This window comes from Cupressus sempervirens, chromosome 7, assembly GCF_028749045.1.
Source record: "Cupressus sempervirens isolate cs-2001-9-10 chromosome 7, ASM2874904v1, whole genome shotgun sequence".
In the NCBI taxonomy this organism is placed as follows: Eukaryota; Viridiplantae; Streptophyta; class Pinopsida; order Cupressales; family Cupressaceae; genus Cupressus; species Cupressus sempervirens.
The window spans coordinates 471920663-471938704 of record NC_143124.1 but is presented as its reverse complement, the minus strand read 5'-3'; the positions used below and the strand labels follow the sequence as shown (position 1 = coordinate 471938704).

General features: G+C 35.5%; 1 protein-coding gene across 5 annotated transcripts in view; it reads right to left on the bottom strand.

Moving 5' to 3' along the window:
* The window catches only part of LOC149547595 (disease resistance protein RUN1-like), a 43495-nt gene that overhangs the window by 18085 nt on the left and 7368 nt on the right, over nucleotides 1-18042 (bottom strand). The gene's annotated exons all lie outside the window — the stretch shown is intronic.

Here is an 18042-nt window from a genome sequence, read left to right as displayed (position 1 = left end):
CATTCTGATTGTGACCATTCTGATTATTTCCTCCACCTATGTTAGCGTTCAACCCCATTTGTCGAGCCATCATCTGCATCATAAGCTCCATTCTCTGGTTCTGTTCCTGTGCTCTCTGTTCTGCTAATCGCTGTCCCTGTGCCAAAGTGTCTAATAACTGTAAAAATCTCTCCTCTCGCTGATCTGGACCAATATTCCCACCTCTATCCATATTGTAGTCGTAGTCTTGATCAAAAAATACCTCCCCTGTGTCTGTATGACTGGATTCTATGTCCACCTGGATAGATGAGCTAGACTGTTCGCTCTGCAGGTCAAAAATCCTATCTTGTCTTGCTTTGGTATTGCGGAAATTATAAGGCCTTTGTCGCATGCTCTGATTTTAGTATTTTGACATTTCATCAAACACTTTCCCTCCTATCCAGCTGTTCCAAATTCCCTATAAGACCTCCACAGGATGGCAGGACTTATAGCTCTGATACCACTGTAATGACCCTCTCTATAAAGGCCACTGAAACCCTCAAACTGAACTTAGGAATTTTGTCAAACACTTGGCATGTAATGAATAATAACAGTAACAATATTCAGAATATGGCAATTTCAGATTTGATACTTTCAGAATATAATCGTAGAATTACAATATATATAAAGCCTTTGAACGATATTTCAATTACAATGCAATAAATTCTGAAATTATTTTATTACCAATTCTGGTCTGATTATTACAATGACTGTATGACAGCAAATTTACCCACAAATTGACATATATTTCAGAATGCAAGAACCTGGTTTGAAGAACTATGGAAGAACACCACGTTTTGCTGCAGATCGTTGATGAAGACCTCCAACCGCACCCCCAAACTATCCTTAATTTGCTGCTGCTGCCCAAACTAGCAGGGTCGTACCAGGCCGTACCTATACGGCTGCTGAAATAAAATAATATTAGGGTTTTGGGACCCCCAAATGCAAGGAAAATGGGCGCCTAGGGTTAGGTAGTAACCGTGTAAAACCATAAAAAATAACTCCAAGGGGTTGAGGAGATATGAGCAATTATGTGGTTCCGAACCCTGCTTTGCCAATTCTGAAAATGCACTTATTTTGTCTTCAAACTCTTGTCAAATGCTTCTCCAATGATAGGGCAAATCTGAAATCCTTATTCCAACCAAAAACAAACCCTAACAATGAATTCTCAATAAGCTCCAATGAGATGGCTGAATACCAACTCCAATTATGCAACAATTCAGGTGATATTTCACACCCTCAAAGTCGCCAATCCAAGGGAGTGATTCGTTCCCAAAGATCGAATAATTTGCAGATCCAAAGTCCACAAATGTCTTCACAATGAAGAAGTAGAAGAGTTCTCCAATCCAAGCATGTCCAAATGAGAGGCCCAGCCCTCTATTTATTCACTTTTCTAAGAAGTTGCTAGAACTTCTAGAAACATCCTTTATAAATTCCCATTATAATGCACTTTTTTATAATAAAGTAATTTTATAAAATAAAAAGTGCAACTCAAATTAAAATTATAACATGTGGGCCCCAATATCACATAATGATAAAATATAACCTCTTAACACTTCTTCAAGAGCAAGATATGACTATCTGATCCGCAGAATTGACTCTCTTTCCACACCATTTGCCTACGAGAGTCTGGAATAGGCAAATCCATGATCAATGCCATGTCGAACTAAAGAGGGGACATTACACTAAGGAAGTAAGGAACCAATTCAGAGGAAGATGCTATGCATGCAATGAATTGGGTCACATGAAGAAGGACTATACAGGTAGTCATTTAATATCTTTTTGGTTATTGTTATAATTGTCATGGTTTTGGTCATAGAATTATTGAATGTAAGAAACCTAAATTCAATTATAATAATAGTAGAATGTTTAGAGGTACTAACCCTGCAGCTAATAGACATATTGGAGATACCAATTTTATAAGGAATGGCATTGTGTGTTATAAGTGCAACAACTTTGGGCATATAGCTAGAGATAGAAGAGAATAGATCAATCGGTCAAGACTTAGATATGGGAAAAATGTTATAGTTTGTCATATTTGTAACAACTTGGGTCATACAACAAGATTCTGTAGGATGAACAATATGAGAATGCCTAACAATACGAGGAGTAACATGAGAAACCCAAATCCTAGAAGGAATATGAACAAAAATAGAAGGAATGAAAATAACATCAACAGTCAAAAAGAGAATGTGAAAGATCTTGTAGGAAATCTTGATGAATCATTAGTTAAAGCTAAAGAACCAACAAGTCCAAGTGTTGTGTTGGAAATTCAGTCAAGTGAAGTACCTGGGGAAAGATTAAAGTCAGTGATAGTCATCAACCAATCACAATTTGATTGAGTAGTTCATTTCATCAATTAATATAGCTGAATTAGCATCAAAACAATATAGAAAACCTTACGGAAGGAGTTGAGACTTGCAAAGTTAGTATGAGGTAGAGAAGGATGTAAGGAAGCTATGGTTAGAGCGCATGAGATTAAGAGCTTATATGTAAGGGCACAAAGTAAGAGAAGTTCACTGGTAAACAAAAACAACTTTTTGTTACCTACGTACTTGCACAATTAATGCAAAGGTTAATAGAAAGTGATTTAAGGATCAGAATTGAATTTTTGAGTACCATTTGATTGTGCAAGAAATTAAGGAGTCCTTGGAGTGAATTTAAGAGCAAAATTGAAGTGTTTTGAAGCATAATTGAAAGCGAATTCAGCAAGCTCTAAGTTTCACAAATTAAATGTATTTATTGCTTGCACAGTCGTAATTTGAAGTTTAATTTGAAAATAATGGCAACCCAACTGTTTTTGATGTGAGTGAGAGACCTAGAAACAAGTTGAAGGAGCACCCATACATTTCATTAGAAGATGACCAATTAGGAGCATTTTCACAGGTGCTTAATAGGGTTTTGCAGGTAGAAGACATCCGTGCCTACATTCACTACAAATTCGAGTCGATAGGAGAAAGTGACATTCATAAAGACATGAACTTAGTGTACAAAAACGACCTAACAGTGGAACAAGGGTTTGAACATTTGGAAAACCTAAACATCACAAGGCATGTGTTCTTTACAAAATTTGATAACCATGAGTGGACAAGGATTATTCTGAGCCGTGTGCATGAAGATTTTTTTTGGGTAGGAGACATACGTGTTATGATTGACAATGACATGATTCAAAAGTTAACTGGATTGAGCAATGAGGGCAGTAATCCTGCAAATGTTAAGAATGTTAAGAAGTTAGTGGAAACTAACCTGAAAACAATATCAGATAGGAGGAACATGAAACTAGATATGATCAAGGAAGTTGATGTTAGACTTGTAAGAAAAATAATTGGATACAAGATGAATTATAGTTCGAGACTCAACTCTATACTTGCAAGATTTATCCAAGCAACATACATGATAGTTGAAAAAGAAAAAGTCATTATGTGTGAGATCTCGAAGCAACAAATACTACACAAAAATGATAGAATAAAGAAGACCAAGAGTACAGTATTCAGATTTGAATCCTTATTGACACATTTGTTTTTCCAAGTAATAGGGAAGTTCCCTGGTATGCCAAGTTTTCAATGAAATTCTAACAGATTAAGAATGGAGCTGATCACACATTATTACAAAAAGAAACTAGAGGATAGAATGACAGAAGATATCACCAGGATGATGAAGAATTTTCAAGCATAAATGAGACAAAGATTTAGAACACCACCATCCCTAGTTGAGAAGTATAAAGATGATTTTTTTTATGGTTGAAACTGATGTTAGTTGCATGAAAGCAGGAGAATCAAGAGTGAAGTTCATTGATCCTATGGGATATGTGACGACAGAGGAATTAATTTAGATTTATGCGAAGATCATTCTAGAACTAGAGAAGGATAAGGAGTGTCTTAGATGGGGCACCTATGAAGAAAAGGTCAAAGAAGTTGACATTGAACTATATAGTAAGGACATAAAGAAGAGAGTTGACAAGAAAATTGATAACATCTTGAAGAAATCAGGTATGAACAAAGAAGAATTTAGAGAAGCCAGGGGAATTGCGATGGAGATGAAAGCAAGTGGGCAATCAAACATTCTTATTGCCAAGCCATTGGCTATTGATAATGGTTTTATAGAAGGAGTAACAATGGCACTACCACCTGTGCAAACACCTATAGCACCCTACGCAGCACTAACCAGTTGAATTACCTAAGCACAAGAGAGTAAAAGAAATTTCCAGTGGTCCAAGGAAGAGAGAAAGACATTAGTCACATACATGGGTAAGAAAAGAAAAGGTGCACTAAACAAGAGACAGAGAGTGCTAAAGAACCTAAGAGAGAAACAAAGAAAGGTAAATCAGAAATAACTACTAGAGAAAGGAAGAAGGGGAAACCAAAAGCTGAAAGACTAAATTCTATGATAATTAATGATGGAGATTTTGCACAATTGAACATTATGACTTATACAGCAATTTGAGAAGTTTGATTTAGAGAATGTGGTTATTAGACATATGATATTGTCTAACAAGAAATTTGGAGACATACAAGGACAAATCCCGAAAGATCTATATGAGAGGTTAGTTAACATAAAGAAGAGAGTTGTTGAGGAGGATAAGACAATAAGGGAAAAATTAATAAGGAAATTATGCGAAGTAGAAGATGATGAGCATCTTGCAAGAATAATGAAGAGCATTGAACCTTTACTGAGAAATAAGACAAGAGCCATATTAATAATGGGAGGAAACTATGAAGAGATTAACAAAGAAACAAAAGAGGCTATTGTGAAAGTTATGACTTCTATGGAGCCAAGCACAAGAAAGGAAAGCAAAATGATAGGGGGAGCAATCCCTACAACAGAGGAACAAGATGAATCAGTACCCATACCAGCAGCAATAAAAAAGATTAAAAAATGAAGGAGGCAATAGAGACATTAGAAATGCCACAAGTCACAACTGGCACATATACAATGCATGTGGATAGCACAAGTATTACATTGGACACAGTTGAAGATCCTTTTAAGGATTATGGCCCTGCTATTGGTGACAATTTGGTGGGGTATAGAAGTTCACAGAATGAAGAGGAGGAGAAAGGAGAGGAAGAAAAAGAAAGAAAGGATGAGGAAGGTGAGAAGTAAAAGGACAAGAAAGATGAAGAAAAGAAAGATGAGGCAGAGGAAAGGAAGGATGAGGCAACAAAAGATAACGAAGATGAAAAACAAAACGAGGAAGGCCAAACAGAGGCAGAAGAAGAAAGTCAGACAAAGGAAAATGAAGAGAGTCAAAATTAGCAAATTCAATTGGTCGCACCTGTTCAGCCACAAAGTTCTGAGATTGCAGGCACAAGCACACCTAAGACCCCTATGGAGGTACTATTTGCAAGCATGTCAGCAAGCACACCATTAGCATCTACTAGTGACCCAGAGATTGACACATTCAATCAGATCATAGCATTAGCCACCAGCAAAATAGTGGAAAGGACAAAGAGCATTAAGAGGACGCAAGACGTCCTTGGCAGAGTAGCCAGTAAACTGGAAGATATTGGACAGATAAAGGTTATAGAAGCTGAACTAGAGTTGAAAGCAGAAGAAGTAACGAAAGTGTTTGATAACAAGTTCAAAACTTTAAAAGAAGTTGCAACCACTAATGCACAAGTGAAGCATGATGCACAGTTATTTGACATCGTGTGCAAGAACATTAGGAATGATTTAGTAAGTCTTGACTCTCGTATCAAAGAGTTAAGAAGATGTCTAGTGGTCGGAAGAAGTTTGAATGGACAATGCACTTTGTCATACAATCTTATCAAGGGCATCAATGAGGAGCTGAAAGAGAAACATGCAGAGCTACAGAACCTGGTAAATGAATTGCAGCTACCTAATATGAAGATTGAAAACTTAGTGAGAAGAATTGTGAAGACTTATGATGACTTATGTTTGATAGAGTTGAAAAGGAGAAAGAGAAATAAGAAGATTCTCACTATTGAGAGAGCACCTAACTTTGAAAATCAGTAATGTTCAGAAGCAGTTAGATGACTCCCTTAAGGCTAAGTAATCATATGAAAAGTTTGTGTACTCAGATTTGAATGCAGTAGAATTAGCATCATATGGACTATGCGCTATCATCAATATATCTGAAGCAGTCAAAGACACTTGGAAGAAAGATTTTAAGAATCTGAAGACAAGTTTTTCTGATTGTATTTCACGAATGTCAATCAGCAGCATAAAGAATGGCGGTAACAATGTTTTTGACTTGTATATAGTTTTTGACACCACCTTTATCATCGATGTCAAAGGGGAAGTATAGTATGAAAAAATATATAAGGGAGTTACAAGTAAGAGCATAGTCAAAGGGGGAGTATCCTTATGTAAAGATGGTAACAATAAGATAATGATCCACAAGTTTTTTGCAAATTTTGTAATGGCCATGTGAAGATTCACAAATTTTGTAATTTTGTTTTTGGGACTTAGCCAATTTTCCCATATGCTGTCATCAATGACAAAGGGGGAGATTGTTGGCAATTTGGTAGGATAGATGATATAAGGTTATCATTATGGCAACATATAGTCAACATTGAGTGAGCAAATCATGGAGATAAAGATTTAATAGAAGTACTTAAAAAATTAAATAAGTATCACATAGCTTATCTGCCAACACAGGCACGATTTTGGTCAGCACAATCCACAAAAGTATTTCTAGCACGTGCGTACTAAGGTACGAACATAACAGAGAATGAGGATACTATGTTTGAGAGCACGAGGTTGTATGAACAATACGGACAAAGATATTCCAATTTTATAGTGATAGTGTTGAACATATGGAACATGGTAAAGATAAGGAAATGGATATTTTAAGTTAAGGAATTATTTTGTTTATCAAAATAATTACTTGACTGATTAGGGACGACATCCTAGATGTTAACCCTAAGTCAACAAGAGTTAATTTTGTATTTTGGCAAACGTGTAAAGTAATGAAGACCGACAGTACAACGAACATAACTTGAAATGCGAAGTTGTGTGATGTCTATGACATTGAAATGCTATTGTTTTGATATGCGAATTCTAATGTTAGATCAGAGCAGTACAGATATATGATCAGTTTTTGTGAAGAGCTAAAAAGCCAAATTAGATTTTGAAGGTATCAGCAGCAATAAGAGGTTTTGTACTTTTCTCTTTTATTGAAGAACATTATTGTATATTGCATGTTTGGCCAGTGGGCTCATCTTGCATACTTTGTATAATTGTAATAACAACTCCTAATAGGGTTGAGGCTTTTAACAAGGCCTAGTCCTCTAACAAGGACCGAGACACTATACAAATGTAATAGACTCCTAATAGGGTTAATATCTTTCATCAGATACTTTTGATTAGTGAATCATTTTGTGAGTACCATCCCCACCCGAGTTTTCCCTTGGCCAAGGTTTCCCTAGTTAATAAAATATGGTGTTATGTGTTGCATTATTTTATGGTTGCATTTACTGTTTAGTTTAATTAGTTTACTTTCATATGCAAGTTATAAGATTGTGAATGATATCCATAATTGGGCAAAAGTTTGTGGAATACTGATTACCCCTCTCAGTATTTCCTATTTCTAATAAATACACTTCTTTTTCATTTCACATTTCCATTTCATTGTTTTGAAGCCACAAGGTGCAAAGTGAGAAAAAGAAATTGGAGGAGTTCATGACAATTTAGTGAGTGATTTTGCAAGGGATTGCAATATCAAGAAGAGAAAGACGATTTGATTTCGCAAGTGATTCATCAAGTTCAATGCGGGTTTTTTTAATTTTACTATTTTTTGTTTTAGAAATAAATTTATATTTAGTATTTACTTTCAGCTTTGCATTTAAAAATTATTTGAGAATGTTTCACTGTTGAATCTTGTTGATACTAGATAATTCTAAATTTCAATGTTATTATTATTATTATTTTTTATTAAAAATATTGTTCTATGATTTTTATTTTTATTTCTTCTTATTAAAATAGGCTGTAACTTATTTAGCTTACTATTTTTTTAATTTATGAAGTTTTCAGTAGTCTGAAATTAGTTTGTTTAATGTTTTTAAAAATAATTATTAATTACTTAGGCTGAAATGGATCATTATTCATAATCATTTTTATTTTGTGAAACACAGTTTTCTAAATGACATCTAGTCAAAGTGTAGAAGACATGGAAATTAATGAGGAAAGTGCATCAGAATACGAGCCTAAGCTTGAGGGAAGTGATCATGGGGCTGATGTAAAGCCTCATTATGTTGCACTAGGGGTGCCTTCTATTGATTGCCCTTCACATATTTTGGCCGAGTTTTCTAGGGGTCCTTATGATCCAAAGTCCCCTCTAAAACAATTTGCTATAAGAATTACATGCCCTATAGCTACAGGTGGTGGCACATGGAAATGGATGTGTAATATGTGTGGTGCAGAATGGTTTGGCAACATTACAAGAGTTAATGCACACCATTTTTGGATTGGTTGTGGTGTGAGCTAATGCCTATTCTTCGCAAATTCTGAGAATGTGAAATACAAAATTGAAGTGAACAAATTATGCGGTATTCCTAATGATACTGCAGTCTCAGTGTCTAAATCTTTGGCTACTAGGCAATATGTACAAAATATACAATAGTTACAGGGGTGGTGAGATACATCTACATGTATCTTGCATCAGAGAGCAGGGACTATCTCACCTGCACCATCCTTTTCTTCACCTACATACAGTTAGTAGGGGATAGCAATAGGGGGAAACGGAAAGCAAGTGGTAGTAATCCCATTGCTCAGTTATTTAACATGCACACAAGGGAGTAATTAGATGATGTTGTTGGTGATTTCTTCTTTGCCAATGACATCCCAACACATGTGGCTCGATCTCCCTATTTTATGAGGATGATATGCATGGTAGCGAAAGAGGGAGGGTAATCATATTTGCCACTAGGTGACCACAAGTTGAGGACCACGGTGTTGGATAGGGCCGATGACAAGGTTGGGATCTTGATCGAGAAAATGAAGGCACGTTGGATGGAGTCAGGCTGCAACATTATTATGGATGAGTGGATGGACATTAGTCATCGTCCACTCATCAACATTATGGTCACATGCACTGAGGGCCCATACTTTTTGACAACAGTTGATTATTTAGAGCATTGTAAAGATGCTGATTTCAATTTCATGTGCTTAGAGATGTTATTAAGGAGGTTGGGCCACAAAATGTGGTCCAAGTTGTGGCAGATGCAACACATGTGTGCAGAGCTGCAGGGAGGCTTGTTGAGGCAGCCTAAAGGAATATATGGTGGACTTCATGTTGTGTGCTTGCCATGAACAATGCACTCAAAGACATGGGAAAAATTGACTAGATTAGATGGGTGGTTAATGTCTGGGAGAGACGTGCAGATGTTTATCTGCAGTCACCATATATCACATGCACTTTTCAGGGGCTTTGTAAAGAAGCAGTTTCTGAAAGCAGTTGAGACCAGATACGCCTCATATTATATTCTCTTGGAGAGAATGATTGAATTGCAAGAGCCATTGCAACTCATGGTTATGACACAAGAATGAAATTGATGGCCTAAGTCAAGAACAAAGCATGGGAAGAGGGTGGAGGAGACAATGAAGAGTGATCAATTTTGGAGTGATGCAAAATACATAGTCTCCATCATTACTCCAGTGTTCTAGGCGATTAGATATAGAGATACAAATTCACATAGCCTCGAAAAGGTTTATGAGTGAATTGATTCCATACTTGGGCAGATGAGGGCCGCTGTGCATGAGAGACCCACTCTAGCATTCTATACAGAGCACATTCAACCTATCATTAATCTTAGGTGGGAGAAGCTGAACACTCCTTTGCATATGGGTGCCTATGCATTAAACCCGAAGTGGTACATGCCTAAGCCTAGTAGAGTCACACCACTTCAGGATGATGAGGTGAAGAATGGGTTCTTCCAATGCATTGCCAAGATGTATGATATTGGGACTGCTAGTGAGATACGCACCGAGCAGTCAGAACTTTCCAGTCTTACAAGTAATCCTTAATTCTTGATTCAGTGTTCTAAGTTCTTTATAACTATAACTTCTTTTAATTATTACTTATAAATTATAACTTATTTTAATATTATGTTGTAAACTTGTAACTTGTAGGATACTCAGATATTGCAAAGGTGGATCTCAAAACTATGGCACAAAAGAATCCCACATTGTGGCGGAAATGTCATGGATCAAAGAAGTCAAAGATCATCTCACTAGTCATCTGATTTCTTTCTGAGGTTTGTAGTTCCACCCCTTTATAATCTTAACTTTAAAAGTTTTACTTTATTAGTTTATGATTCATTGATTTATCACTTATCATTTGTCACAAATTGTATGAACGTTCGTTTGTAAGTTGTAACTTTATACTTTGTTATCTTAGGTTTCTAGCTCCTCTGCTGCCAAGAGGAACTGGTCCACCTATAACTTCATCCACTCTGTTAAGTGTTAAGAGGTACATAATTACCACTATGAGAGTAGAGAAGTTTGTTGCTATATGTAAAGTTTCTACAAATTTTGTAATAAATTAGACTTAGTTTATACCTTCTTCTTGTAATTGCAAAGTATAATCTTCAATGTTCCAACTGGAGTTAAATAATAAGTATAATTCTGGAGATGTTTTATTATCTGCGAATTGTTTTGAGGGCAGTGTTGATCAAGGAGCAGACTTCTAATAATTGTGCTCTTAACCTTCAACCACACCCTACATAAATATAGAACCAAGGAGCATGTCCTTACAAAGGACATGTCCCTTCCAAAGTCGTCTTTGACTCATCTCCTGAAATCGTCGACTTTCCAAGCAATAAAATAGTTTAGTACTTAAACTAACCAAGGAGATTAGTTAGTTCTAAAACTAGTTTGTTCAAGATAGGTGCCAATACCTATTAAGAGGATAAGACAATTTAAATAATGACTTCAAAAAGGATTAATGCAAGAATAGGTTAGTACGATCTGTAATAAGATCAATATGATTTAAATTTATGGAATTAATACTCCCTTTTAACTTGATAATCATACTAAGAGATATCATATCTAGCATCATCAATTGAGATAAACAAGCAAGAATTGATACTCTATATCTATCTAAATCTTCTTAGCACTCCCTCTTAACTTGATAATCATACTGAGAGATATCATATCTAGCAACATCAATTAAGATGAACAAGCAAGAATTGATACTCTATATATCTATTTGAATCTTCTTAGCATGTGGTATCATTAAACACATGATACAATGTCATATTACTAAACTTGTGATATGACATATCATTGATACTAGTGATAACAATATTGCAAAGAATACAATATACAGGATAAATCCTAAGAATAATTAAATTCTTCATTTATCCAAGTTGTGACACATAGGTACTGGTATTCCTATATCACAACATGATCCGGAGTTAAGATCTAACAAAGCAAAGGATAAACTCTGGAGAATAATAAAATTCTTCCTTTATCCACATTGTGACTTATAGGCATAACAATGTTTATATTACAATGTGATCTTGAACTCGTCTAAATCTTAGAGTAGATCTCTACTATTTAGCACATTATTTAAGAGATCGTTATCTCTCATAATGTCTTTTATACAAGTGTTCATTATCTCAGAGATCATCACCTCTAAAATAATGAATACAAATGGTAGAGCCCATAACAGTCAATAGCTTGACAATAAAATTATTTTATTAATAATTTAAAGAATACAAATGAACTACAATTCAACCATACCAAGTTTTTTCCTAAAGTGATCTATCTTCACTCGAGAGAGGGGTTTGGTGAGAATATTTGTTGTTTGATCTGCAATGCAAATGTATTCTTGTCTACCATATCTCTTACATAATGGTAAGGAATTTCGATATGTTTAGACCTATCATGAAAAATTGGACTCATAGAAAGCTTGATTGAACTTTGATTATCACAATGAATAATCGTAGGATTTGTGGCTTGACCAAATAACCCCACAAGTAACTTTCTAAGCCAAACTGCTTCCCGAGAGGTCATTGTTACTACAATGTATTCGGCTTCTGTAGAACTTTGTGCTACTAAAGACTACTTTCTGCATATCCATGATATCATCGTTGAGCCTAAACTGAAACAACATCTTGAAGTGCTTTTCCTGTGAGTAACACTTCCAACCCAATCTAAGTTTGTTTATCCATGTAGATCCAATTCAACCTTCTCCTACTTGAGCCCAAGGTTAAGAGTGCCTTGTAAGTATCTCAAGACGTGTTTGACTGCAACTAGGTGAATCTCCTTTGCCTCACACATAAATTGACTTAATGCATTAACAACATAACAAATGTCAAGTCTTGTATTTACCAAGTACATAAGGGACCATCATCTAATTGTTGAGAGTAGAACTATGGAAGGTGATTTTGCTACTGCTTCCTTAAGTTTATGTAAATTAGTCTCCATGGGAGAAGACATAGGTCTGTAGTTCCACATTCCAAATCTCTTCAAGATGTCTAATGTATACCTTGATGAGTATGATGTCAAAATTTTTCCATACTTCCAGTCCTAGGAAGTAATGAAGGAGTCCTAAATCTTTCATCTCATATTCTCTGATTAGATCTTTCTTGCATTGATCTATGAGATGATCATCACTTGTTATTAGTAAATCATCAACATATAGTATCAAAATTACCATATCATCTTTATCCCTTTTATAATATAGATTTAGATCAGCTTCATTCTTAGAGAATCCTAAGATGGTGAGATACTTATCAATTCATTCATACCATGCCCTTGGAGCTTGTTTAAGCCCATAGAGAGCTTTCTTGAGCCTACAAACAAAATTTTTAAGGTTATGAGTTTCAAATCCTTCAGCTGCTCCAAATATAGCTCTTCTGTAATCTTTCCACTTAGAAATGTTGTTTTTCCATCCATCTGATGTACTTTCCATCCCTTCGATGTTGCAATAACTAGTACTGCTCTTATAGAGGTGTATCTAGCAACAAGAGCAAAGGTTTCTTCATAATCAATCCGCTCTTTCTAAGAGGATCCCTAGGCTACAAATCTGGCTTTATATTTTTCACTGCTACCATTAGCAACACGCTTGATTTTAAATATCCACTTGGAAGAAACAATAGATTTTCCTTCAGGTCTTCGAACAATTTCCCAAACATCATTCTTCATAATGGATTGGTATTCTTCTGTCATGGCATCCTTCCAAGATGTGCGTTTAATAGCATCTGAAACATTGGTTGGTTTTGATTTAGATAAATCATTCATGTTCGCTGCATAACTAGAAAATCTTTTGGGTCTTTTGCTTTCTTTGAATGTTCTAGATGGTGCAGCAAAGTCTTGTGCTTCCTCTACTGTCTTTGTTGGCCCAAAGTGGTATTTTCTTAGAATTTTTGGTTTTTCCAAGATAGAGGTTTTGAATTTAATCTTCAATTTCTTCAATGATCTCACTTTGAGACTCAAATTTAGCATTTCCTTCAGAACTAGGTAAGGGAGAGGGTTCTTTAGAACTTAGAGCTCTTTTTAATGCTAAATATTCTTCAAAAATTACATCCCTACTAAATTCAATATTTTTCTGACTAAGTATGAAAATCCTATATGTTTTAGATGTTTCACTATACCCAACAAAAATATGTTTCCTTCCGAAGGTTTCTAACTTAGTTCTCTTTTCTTTTGGAATATGTGTATATACTGGACACCCAAAAATCCTAAGATGACCTATATTAGGTTTAACCTTTGTAAAGTTTTCTTCAAGAGTTTTATCTCTAAGGTAGGAGTGAAGACTTCTATTTTGAATATAGACAACAGTACAAGAGGCTTCTGCTCAAAGATAATATTCTAGATTTTGATCAAAAATCATAATTCTTGTAATCTCTATAATTGTCCTATTCTTCCTTTTTGCTACCCCATTTTGTTGTGAGTTATAAGGAACGATATACTCCCTCTTAATTCCTGTTTCTTTACAAAACTCTTTAAACAAATCTGAGGTATATTCACCTCCATTATCATTCCTAAGAGTTTTAATTTTTTTATTTGATTAGTTTTCAGTTAAGGTTCTAAGTTCTTTAAATCTCTTAAGGATTTCTTTTGATTCTTTACATTTTAAGAAGTAAAACCAAGTTTTCCTAGAGAAGTCCTCTATAAAAAGTATATACTACCAAAATCCTTCAAGAGAAGGAACAAACATAGGTCCACAAAAATCTGAGTGGATTAATTCCAAAACATTGTTAGTTTTTCTAGTGCTATCATGAAATGGACTTTTGGTGTTCTTACCCAGACCGCATCCTTTGCATATGCTTGTATGATCTTTATTTAACTTAGGTAAACCAGTAACCATCTTCTCCATAATAGATAAGGTTTTGAAAATAAGATGTCCTAATCTTTTGTGCCATATTTCATTTATATCAATAGCTTCATGAATTAAGGCTTGAATGGGTTGACTAAGCTCTGAATTTAATTCATACAAGTACCCCTTTCTTTGACCAATCAATTTTTCTTTCTTAAATGAGGAGTTCTTAGCCCAAGTCATTACTTTACCGTCCATGAATGCAATATTATGTCCATCATCTTCAAGTGTTATAACCAAGATTAGATTCCTTTTTATTCTTGGTTGACGCAGTGCAAGGCAGGAGTATCCCCAAAGGAGATGTCCCAGCTCCCAGTTATGTAACCACACACCGAAAACATAACAACAAGAAACAATAATGCAAGACCTGATACCAACTCACAATAATTTGTTCATAAATATAACTGATTACATGCAATATGCTCGGTTGTAAGGCCTTCATGGTTAGAGCCAAATACAAACAGCAAATACAAAATCATTTCTGCAAGATCCAACAAAATCCAACTTACAACCAATCTCAGCTAGTCCAGATACACAACTGGATAAGAACATTAAGAAGAATCCACACTTGTACCCTCAGGTCCATCAACAGATCCTCTAGTTCCTAAGCCGTAGCTCTAGCTCTTCAAATTCTCATTTATCCTTCATTCCATCTCCAATTCAATCCCTCCAATCTCTATGCAATCATGAGGAAAGATTCCTCAATATGTCTCCAACACATCCCTAACCATGAAAAGCATAACTCTACCAGAATCTAAGCTCGATGCTCTTGCATCAGACTCCCCAGGTAAATAGAAAAGTATGTCCTATACTTTGATGCCCAAAGAAAGATCTGCAACCAACTTCATCTTTACCAAAGGCTTCCACTTCATCAAAGTCAAAAGAACAAATTTGAAAATCAACCATCTATGCTTCATCCACTAAAACATCAGAATCAAATCAATCTCAACAACCAAATTAGCATGCTCATACTTAACAAAAAAACTATAAATAATGCTTCAACAACAATCCCTTATTTACATTAGCAACTAGTGAATCCACACCAGCAACAACAAATCCCACATCAGCAGCAACAAACTCCACATCAGTAGCAATATGTAGATCTTTATGAACACATGCCAAACTCACAACACCAGTAATCTCATTTCTCACAACAAGATGCTCTGCAACACACAACTCATCACCAACAGCAAGCGGATCATCCATGACCTAGTGCTCTGTAATTTCCATGTCAGACCCAACCAACTGATGAAAACCAATCTCCATCCTAGATCTGAAATCTGCTTTAACCTTCTCTGAGATCCGTTCTTCTACAACATCACTAAAATCACCAATTGCCCAAAGGTCCAATCTTCTTGGAGGCATCTTCCAAAATTTAGCAAACCCTAAGCAACAAATCCACCAATCCAGAAGATCAATTAGCCACAAGATCAACCTTCTTTGCAAATGCTGGTATAAACTGCCTTAGCTTTGGCGATCTGTCAACACACTCAAGAACAACCTTTATTCTGATACCATCTGACACAGTGCAAGGTAGGAGTATCCCCAAAGGAGATGTCCTAGCCCCCAGCTATATAACTGTACAACGGAAACACAACAACAAGAAACAATAATGCAAGATTTGATACCAACTCACAATAATTTGCTCATAAATATAACTGATTACATGCAATATACCCGGCTATAAGGCCTTCTAATTTAGAGCCAAATACAAACAACAAATACAAAATCAGTTCTGCAAGATCCAACAAGATCCATCTTACAACCAATCTCAACTAGTCTAGATACAAAACTGGATAAGAACATCAAGAAGAATCCACACTTGTACCCTCAGGTCCATCAAGAGATCCTCTGGTTCCTATGTTGCAGCTCTAGCTCTTAAAATTTGCATCTATCCTTCATTCCATCTCCAACTCAATCCCTCCAATCTCTATGCAATCATGAGGAAAGGTTCCCCAATGTGTCTCCAACATCTCTAACCATGAAAAACATAACTCCACCAAAATCCAAGCTCGATGTGCTCTTGCATCACTGGTACATAGAGTACTCCTTTGAGAAGAAGAGAACTACCTAACTTTAGTTTCAAGGAGCAATTTTCAATTCTTTTGACGGAATGTGTTGAATTATCACCGATGGTGACTTCGCCATTAATTTTTTCTAATATAGAGCCTAGTGCTTCTCTGTATCCTGTAATATGTCGAGATGATCCACTATCAATCACCATGCCTTACTTGAGACTTCATTTGATAGTGTCGAATAAAATACATGATTCTTAGCATCATAGTTATCTTCTTCCCTAGTAATGTTTGTACAGTTCACTTGCTATTTAGAATTCTAAGGGCAATTAGATATGTAGTGTCCAAACTTTTCACATCTGAAGCATTTTATTTTGGATAGATCTTTCTTAGGTTTGTCATTCTTTTGATTACCCTTTTTCTTCTTGAAGTTCTTCTTCTTGCCTTTATAGGAATTTGTGTTAAGAACATAAAGTTCTTCATCTTCAGTTTTCAACTTTCGCCCTTTCTTAAGTTTTTTGGATTCTTCCTTAAGACAATCTCCCTTAAGTCTATTAAAGTCAGGAAGATTGTCTCTGGCACTTACTCCTTGTGCGAATGTTTCCCATGAATCTAATAATCCATCTATACCCATCAGTGTTAGTTCCGTGTCATTAATGATGGTTCCTATACTCACAAGTTCATATCTTAGACTAGCAACCCTTAGGAAGTAAGAATTCATCAATTCTCCTTTCTTTATTTGTATATGATTTAGTTGTCTTTTTTAGTGCGAGAACTCTAGTTGCATTGTTAACCTCATATGCATTCATCATATCAAATGTTGTTTGATGTTTTGTTATCATGGGTACTATTTCATTTTTCACTCCATCTAATATTATTTGTATGGCTTTCCTATTTCCTTTACTCCAGATAGTTTTATGAGGTTCAACAACAGGTTGTCTAGATGCTGAATCAACAAATTGTTTTACATAATTTTCTTCAAGAATCATCATGATTCTGAATTTTCAAGCATCAAAGTATTCTTTCCCATCAAGTCTGTCCTTGGGTTTGATTGTGTATGCCATTGAAGATACGAAAATGATGCTAGATATATATCACGTCTGATTATTTAATGTGCAGAGCCTAGGTTCGACTACCAGAGCTTTGATACCATGTAAAGTTTCTACAAATTCTGTAATAAATCAGACTTAGTTTATACCTTCTTATACTTGCAATGTATAATCTTCAATGTTCAGACTTGAGTGAATTAATAAGTATAATTTTGGAGATGTTTAATTATCTGCGAATTATCTTGAGGGCAGTATTGATCAAGCAGCAAACTTCCACTAATTGTGTGTCCTTAACCTTCAACCACACCTTACATAAATATAGAAAAAAGGGGCATGTCCTTACAAAGGACATGTCCCTTCCAAAGTCAGCTTTGATTCATCTCCTAAAATCGGTGACTTTTCCAAGCAATAAAATAGTTTAGTACCCAAACTAACCAAGGATATAGTTAGTTCTAAAACTAGTTTGTTCAAGATATGCACTACTACCTATTAAGAGGATAAGACAATTTAAATAATGACTTCAAAAATGATTAATGCAAGAACAGATCAGTATGATTTTAAGTTATGGAATTAACACTATACATGGTTTCTTGTGGCTCAAAGATTGTAAGACACGCGAGTACAAGGAGAGCCCAACAACACGATGGGATGTAGAGCTAGAGGATCCGGCTCACAT